We start from the raw sequence: 7,878 nt of genomic DNA, 5'->3' as shown, positions 1-7,878 counted from the left end.
ACCACAACGGTGGCCCAAACCAGTATAAATCTTGTGTCTCTTGTGTTGTGAGTTCGTCGAGCTAGCCTTTGAGATCCCGAAGTGCTTGGGGGCATTATCGGTGAGGGAGAGATCTTCACATGCACCCCAGTATTCGAACCTTAAGGGTTTTGCCGGAACCCGAAATCCGACAAGTCCCATAAGGAACAACCAAGAATATCCATAGACATAGAGTGATGTTCACATAAGATGATGTCCATGAAAGCATTAGGTTACCTTGTCCCTTGTCTTACCAACAAGAGGGTTTGTGACCCCTAGAACTAGTGCAAGATGTGGAAGTTGTTTGCACATGTCCTTGCCAAAAGATATGAGTGAAGTATGTTGGCGGAGTCACCCTCAAGAACTCTCTAGTTCTTCTTCTTCAGGATCCACATCATCTTGATGGGAATCCTTGGAGTTGTAGTCGGACTTGATGTAGTAGAACTTGATGTACTCTTGGGAACCCACTTGACCAAGGCCTTGGGAGCTTCTTCAAATGCATCAATCTCCTCTTGAAGCTTGTCCTTGCCTTTTTGCTTGTGGTCTTGTGGTGGAAGATCATCTTGAGCTTGTGTCCCTTGGAAAAAAGTAGGATCATACTTATCTTGTTGAGGAACAAACTTCTTCTTGGGATATTGATTCTCTTCCCACTCACTCCATTGGCATTGAACTTTCATTCAAAACCAACACCTTGATTCCTCCGGTGCCTTCCTTGCTTGCGGACAATTTCCTCAAATTGCTTACTTCTGGCAAGGCTCTTGTAAACACCTTTCTCTATAATTCCCTTCAATAAGCTATTTTCTTGCTTAGTGTATAACTTGGCTAAGAAAATCATTAGTGGAATCAAGAGAACTACTAGAAGCAACAACATTGGATTTAGCATGATTATTGTTACTACTAGATGAAGAATTTTTCTTACTCTTGTTGCTAGATTTAACTTGTGGCATGTAAGTAGACAAGAGTAAATGCTTGTCAATGTAAGAAGAACTTTTCTTGCGAAGATCATCATTGATTGCCTTTAAGAACCCATGCTCTTGCTCAAGGCTGAGCTTCTCAGAGCGTAACTTCACACGAGTCTTTAAAAGTTCTCGATGACCTTCCAAGGTAGTTTCATGAGATACCTTAAGAGTGTTTAGTTCTTTAGTTAGACGCTCAATCTCCTTATTATCATCGTCATTCATTTTACTTGATTAGCATGATTAATAGTAAGTTCATCATAGTTTTCATAACTAGAGTTGTCAACAAGTAAATCATCATCTCCTAGCAAGTCATTTTCATCACTATTGGAATCAACATACTTGGGGTGTGATACCTTTGGGCCTTTAGCCAGGAAACATCTTCCAATTCCTTCATTTGGTGAGTCAAATATGTCATAGGAGTTGGTTGACACAAGTCCTAGACCGGCAACACCTTCATCTTGAGTATATTCGGAGTCGGAGTGATAACTTCTCTCGGAGTGATTGTTGGAGTCGAAGCCAGATGCCCATTCACCAACATGAGCTTGATGTCTTTGTTTTGTGTAGCTCCTTGATGATTTGTCCTTCCTTCCCGGATCCTTGCTTCTCTGTGATGTTCTTTGATCATAACGGTCATCTCTACTCCTTCTCTCTCTAGGTGGTGACTCTTCGCTTCTACTTCTCCTTTTAGGTGAATCTTCTCTTCTTTTGTAGGGAGTCGTACACTCATTGGAGTAGTGTCCGGGTCTTCCACAATTGTAGCAATTTCGTTCATGACTTGAAGATCTTCTGTCATTGTAGGACCTTGACTTGGAACTTCTCTCCTTGCTTCTACTCTTGTAGAACTTGTTGAAGTTCTTCACCACTAGGCTCAATTCTTCATTGAAGGTTTGTTTCTCACTTGATGATGTGGGAGCATCACATGAGGCTTTGTAAGCACCACTTGACTTGTTGTGAATCTCTTCCTTATCCTTGAGTGACATCTCATGAGCAACAATTCTTCCAATGACTTCCATTGGCTTGAGATAATTGGGCATCATTTGAATCAATGTACACACGGTATCATATTTTCCATCCAAGGCTCTTAGGATCTTCTTAATGATGAATCTATCGGTCATCTCTTCACTTCCTAAGCTGGCAATCTCATTTGTGATGAGAGCAAGCCTAGAGTACATTTCAGTGACACCTTCAACATCCTTCATTTTGAATGTGTCAAGTTGACTTTTAAGCACATACAATTTGGATTCCTTGACGGAGTCGGTACCTTCGTGCATATCAATCAAAGTATCCGAATTTTTCTTTGCATTCTCAAGATGGTTGATTTTGTTGAATTCTTCGGGGTATAATCCGTTGAAGAGGATATCGCAAGCTTGAGCATTGTATTGCAGCATCTTCAACTCTTCCGCAGTAGCTTCACGGTTTGGTTCTCTCCCATCAAAGAATTCACCTTGCAAGCCAATACACACAATATCCCAAACGGCAGGGTTATGTCCAAGAATATGCATTTTCATCTTATGCTTCCAACTAGCAAAATTAGTACCATCAAAGTAAGGACCTCTATGGTGGTAATTTCCCTCACTAGGCGCCATACTCTCCTCGGATGTGAAACCAAGGCTATGATCACCAAAAGCTGTGGAAATCAAGGCAAAAGGAGACCAAAGCTCTGATACCACTTGTAGGATCAAAAGTATGTCTAGAGGGGGGTGATTAGACTACTTGACCAAATAAAAATCTAGCCTTTTCCCAATTTTAAGTCTTGGCAGATTTTAGCAACTTAGCACTAGTCAAGCAATCAACCTACACATGCAAGTCTAAGAGTATAGCAGTGGAATGTAAAACATTACACATGAAGGTAAAGTGAGGAGTTTGGAGGGAGCAAACGCAATGTAGACACACAGATTTTGGCGTGGTTCCGATAGGTGGTGCTATCGTACATCCACGTTGGTGGAGACTTGAACCCACGAAGGGTAACGATTGTGCGAGTCCACGAAGGGCTCCACCCTTGAAGGGTCCACGAAGAAGCGACCTTGTATATCCCACCATGGCCATCGCCCACGAAGGATTTGCCTCACTAGGGTAGATCTTCAGTAAGTAGGCGATCTCCTTGCTTGTACAAACTCCTTGGTTCAACTCCACAATCTTGTCGAAGGCTCCCAAGTGAGACCTAACCAATCTAGGAGACACCACTCTCCAAAAGGTAATAGATAATGTGTTGATGATGAACTCCTTGCTCTTGTGCTTCAAATGATAGTCTGCCCAACACTCAACTCTCTCCCAATGATTTGGATTTGGTGGAAAGATGATTTGAGTGGAAAGCAACTTGGAGAAGGCTAGAGATCAAGATTCATATGGTTGGAATAGAATATCTTGGTCTCAACACATGAGTAGGTGGTTATCTCTCAGAAAATGAATGTTGGAAGTGTAGGCATGTTCTGATGGCTCTCCCCACGAATGAAGAGTGGGTGGATGGGTATTTATAGCCTCCACACAAATTTAATCATTACACACAAATCACCAAAATTGGTGGGACCGAATAATGAAACTCGGTCAGACCGATTTAGTTCAAAATGTGAACGTTAGGATTTTCGGTGGGACCGACATGTCAACTCGGTGGGACCGATTTCATTAGGCTTAGGGCATAAAGTAATCTCGGTGAGACCGATTACACAAACTCGGTGGGACCGATTTTAGTTATAAGCTAACCAGAGAGTTGGTCAGGCAAACTCGGTGGGGCCGATTCGCTCATCTCGGTGAGACCGAAACGTTATGAAGGGGAAACAGAGAGTTTGTATTGCAAACTCGGTGGGACCGATCGCTCATCTCGGTTGGACCGAAACGTTACGAAGGGAAACAGAGAGTTTGCAATCCCATATCGGTGAGACCGAGATCCCTATCGATAAGACCGAAGTGACTAGGGTTTGTGGCAGTGGCTATGTCAAATGAACTCGGTGGCGCCGGATAGAAAATTTCGGTGGGGCCAAGTTTGACTTTTGGTTTGGGACATACGTGGATATGAGAAAGTAGTTGAGGGTTTTTGGAGCATATCACTAAGAATTTTGAGCAAGCAACCCATTAAGCAACACCTCATCCCCTTTTAATAGTATTGGCTTTTCCTATGGACTGAATGTGATCTTGGATCACTAAAAGTAAATTGTAGAGTCTTGAGCTTTTGAGCTTGAGCCAATCTTTTGTCCTTAGAATTTTGAGGGGTCCACATTTCTAATCCATGCCATGCCAATCACTGAGCTTTCCTGAAATATTTATCTTGAGATATCATTAGCTCAATGAGCTATATGTTGTTAGGAATTACCAAAACCACCCAGGGATAGTTGCACTTTCAAGGTGTCACAAATTTACTCATAACAGAAGGTGAATCAAGTGCAGAGCTAAATGGCAGTTCCTTACCTCCCCTCGTAGTTGAGGGAAAAATCTTGGTTCTTACATCTTTCAAGTTCCTCATAGTGATCAACATATATAAATCCCAAGTGACTCAAAGAATAGAGCTATGCTCCCCGGCAACGGCTCCAGAAAATAGTCTTGATAACCCACAAGTATAGGGATCGGAATAGTTTTTGTGGGTAGAGTATTCAACCCAAATTTATTGATTCGACACAAGAGGAGCTAAAGAATATTCTCAAGTATTAATAGTTGAGTTGTCAATTCAACCGCACCTGAAAGACTTAATATCTGCAGCAAAGTATTTAGTAGCAAAGTAATGTGGAAGTAACGATAATGGTAGCAAAAGTAACAGTATTGGTTTTTGTAGTAATTGTAACAGTGGCGATGGAAAAGTAACTAAGCAAAGAACAATATGTGAAAAGCTTGCAGGCAATGGATCAGTGATGGATAATTATGTCAGATGTGATTCCTCATGCAACAGTTATAACATAGGGTGAAATAGAACTAGCTCCAGTTCATCAATGTAATGTAGGCATGTATTCCGAATATAGTCATACGTGCTTATGGAAAAGAACTTGCATGACATCTTTTGTCCTACCCTCCCGTGGCAGCGGGGTCCTATTGGAAACTAAGGGATATTAAGGCCTCCTTTTAATAGAGTGCCAGACCAAAGCATTAACACTTAGTGTATACATTAACTCCTCAAACTACGGTCATCACCGGGAGTGGTCCCGATTATTTTCACTTCGGGGTTACCGGATCATAACACACAACAGGTGACTATTGACTTGCAAAATAGGATCAAGAACTCACATATATTCATGAAAACATAATAGGTTCAGATCTGAAATCATGGCACTCGGGCCCTAGTGACAAGCATTAAGCATAGAAAAGTCATAGCAAAATCAATCTCAGAACATAATGGATACTAGGGACCAAACCCTAACAAAACTAACTCGATTACATGATAAATCTCATCCAACCCATCACCGTCTAGCAAGCCTACGATGGAATTACACACGCACGGCGGTGAGCATCATGAAATTGGTGATGGGGGAGGGTTGATGATGACGATGGCGATGGATTCCCCTCTCCGGAGCCCCGAACAGACTCCAGATCAGCCCTCCCGAGAGAGATTAGGGCTTGGCGGCGGCTTCGTATTGTAAAACGCAATGAATCATTCTCTCTGATTTTTTTCTCCCCGAACATGAATATATAGAGTTGGAATTGAGGTCGGTGGAGCCTCAGGGGGCCCACGAGGCAGGGGGCGCGCCCCCCACCCTCGTGGACAGGGCGTGGGCCCCTTGTTGTTGACTCTTTCGCCAGTATTTTTTATAAATTCCAAAAATATTCTCTGTGAAGTTTCAGGTAACTCCGAGAAATTTTATTTCCGTACAAAAATAACACCATGACAATTCTGCTAAAAACAGCGTCAGTCCGGGTTAGTTCCATTCAAATCATGCAAGTTAGAGTCCAAAACAAGGTCAAAAGTGTTTGGAAAAGTAGATACGATGGAGACGTATCAGGAAAATATGGGTATATCAACTTGATGAAACACAAGTCTGAAACATTTGAAAAGTTCAAAGAATTTCATAAGCGCAGTTGAGAATCATCGTACCAAGAAAATGAACTTTCTACGATCTGATCGCAGAGGCGAATATTTGAGTTAGGAGTTTGGCCTTCATTTAAGACAATGTGGAATAGTTTCACAACTCACGCCACCTAGAACACCACAGCGTAATGGTGTGTCCGAACATCGTAACCGTACTTTATTATATATGGTGCAATCTATGATGTCTCTTACCGATTTACCACTATTGTTTTGGGGTTATACATTAGAGATAGTTGCATTCACATTAAATAGGGCACCATCTACATCCATTGAGACAACACCGTATGAACTGTGGTTTGGCAAGAAACCTAAGTTGTCGTTCTTAAAGTTTGGGGTTGCGATGCTTATGTGAAAAAGCTTCAACCTGATAAGCTCGAACCCAAATCGGAGAGATGCGTCTTCACAGGAAAGCCAAAGGAAACTGTTGGGTACACCTTCTATGACAAATCTGAAGGCAACATATTCGTTGCTAAGAATGGATCCTTTCTAGAGAAGGAGTTTCTCTCAAAAGAAGTGAGTGCGAGGAAAGTAGAACTTGATAAGGTAATTGTACCTTCTCCCGAATTGGAAAGTAGTTCATCACAGAAATCAGTCCAGTGATTCCTACACCAATTAGTGAGGAAGCTAATGATGATTATCATGAAACTTCAGATCAAGTTACTATCGAACCTCGTAGGTCAACCAAAGTATGGTTCGCACCAGAGTGGTACGGTAATCCTTTCTGGAAGTCATGTTACTAGACCATGACAGACCTACAAACTATGAGGAAGCGATGAAGAGCCCAGATTTCGAGAAATGGCTTGAGGCCATGAAATCTGAGATGGGATCCATGTATGAGAACAAAGTATGGACTTTGATTGACTTGCCTGATGATTGATAACCCACAATTATAGGGGATCGCAATAGTTTTCAAGGGTAGGGTATTCAACCCAAATTTATAGATTCGACACAAGGGGAGTCAAAGAATATTTGAGGTATTAGCAGTTGAGTTCTCAATTCAACCACACCTGGAGATTAATTATCTGCAGCAAAGTGATCAGTAGCAAAGTAGTTTGATAGTTTTGATAGTAGTGACAGTAGCAATAGTAACAGTAACAATGATAGCAGTAATTTTGTAGCAAGTTTAACAATCATGATAGCAGTAGTAACTTAGCAGAAACAATATAAGCTAAATTTGTAGGCATTGAATTGGTGACTTGTTGGATGATATTCATCATGTGACAGTTATAACCTAGGGCTATTCGGCACTAGCTCCAGTTCATTGATATAATGTAGGAATGTATTCCGTAAATAGTCATATGTGCTTTATTAAAAGAACTTGCATGACATCTTTTGTCCTACCCTCCCGTGGCAGCGGGGTCCATATTGGAAACTAAGGGATATTAAGGCCTCCTTCTAATAGAGAACCGGAACAAAGCATTAACACGTAGTGGATACATGAACTCCTCAATCTACGGTAATCACCGGAAGAAGTCCCAGTTATTGTCACTCCAGGTTTACCGGATCATAACACGTAGTAGGTGCCTATAACTTGCAAGATCGGATCTAGAAGATGGATATAATGATGATAACATAAACGGTTCAGATCTGAAATCATGGCACCCGGGCCCAAAGTGACAAGCATTAAACATGGCAAAGTCATAACAACATCAATCTAAGAACATAGTGGATACTAGGGATCAAGACCTAACAAAAGTAACTCGATTACATGATGAATCTCATCCAACTCACCGACCAGTGAGCCTACGAAGGAATTACTCACTCCCGGTGGGGATCATCATGGAATTCGCGATGGACAAGGGTTGGTGATGACGAAGAAAGAAGATCCCCCTCTCCGGAGCCCCAAACGAACTCCAGATCTGCCCTCCTGAGGAAGAACAGGGCTTGGCGGCG

Source organism: Triticum aestivum, chromosome 2A (genome assembly GCF_018294505.1).
Source record: "Triticum aestivum cultivar Chinese Spring chromosome 2A, IWGSC CS RefSeq v2.1, whole genome shotgun sequence".
Classification (NCBI taxonomy): domain Eukaryota; kingdom Viridiplantae; phylum Streptophyta; class Magnoliopsida; order Poales; family Poaceae; genus Triticum; species Triticum aestivum.
This window is presented reverse-complemented; position numbering follows the sequence as displayed.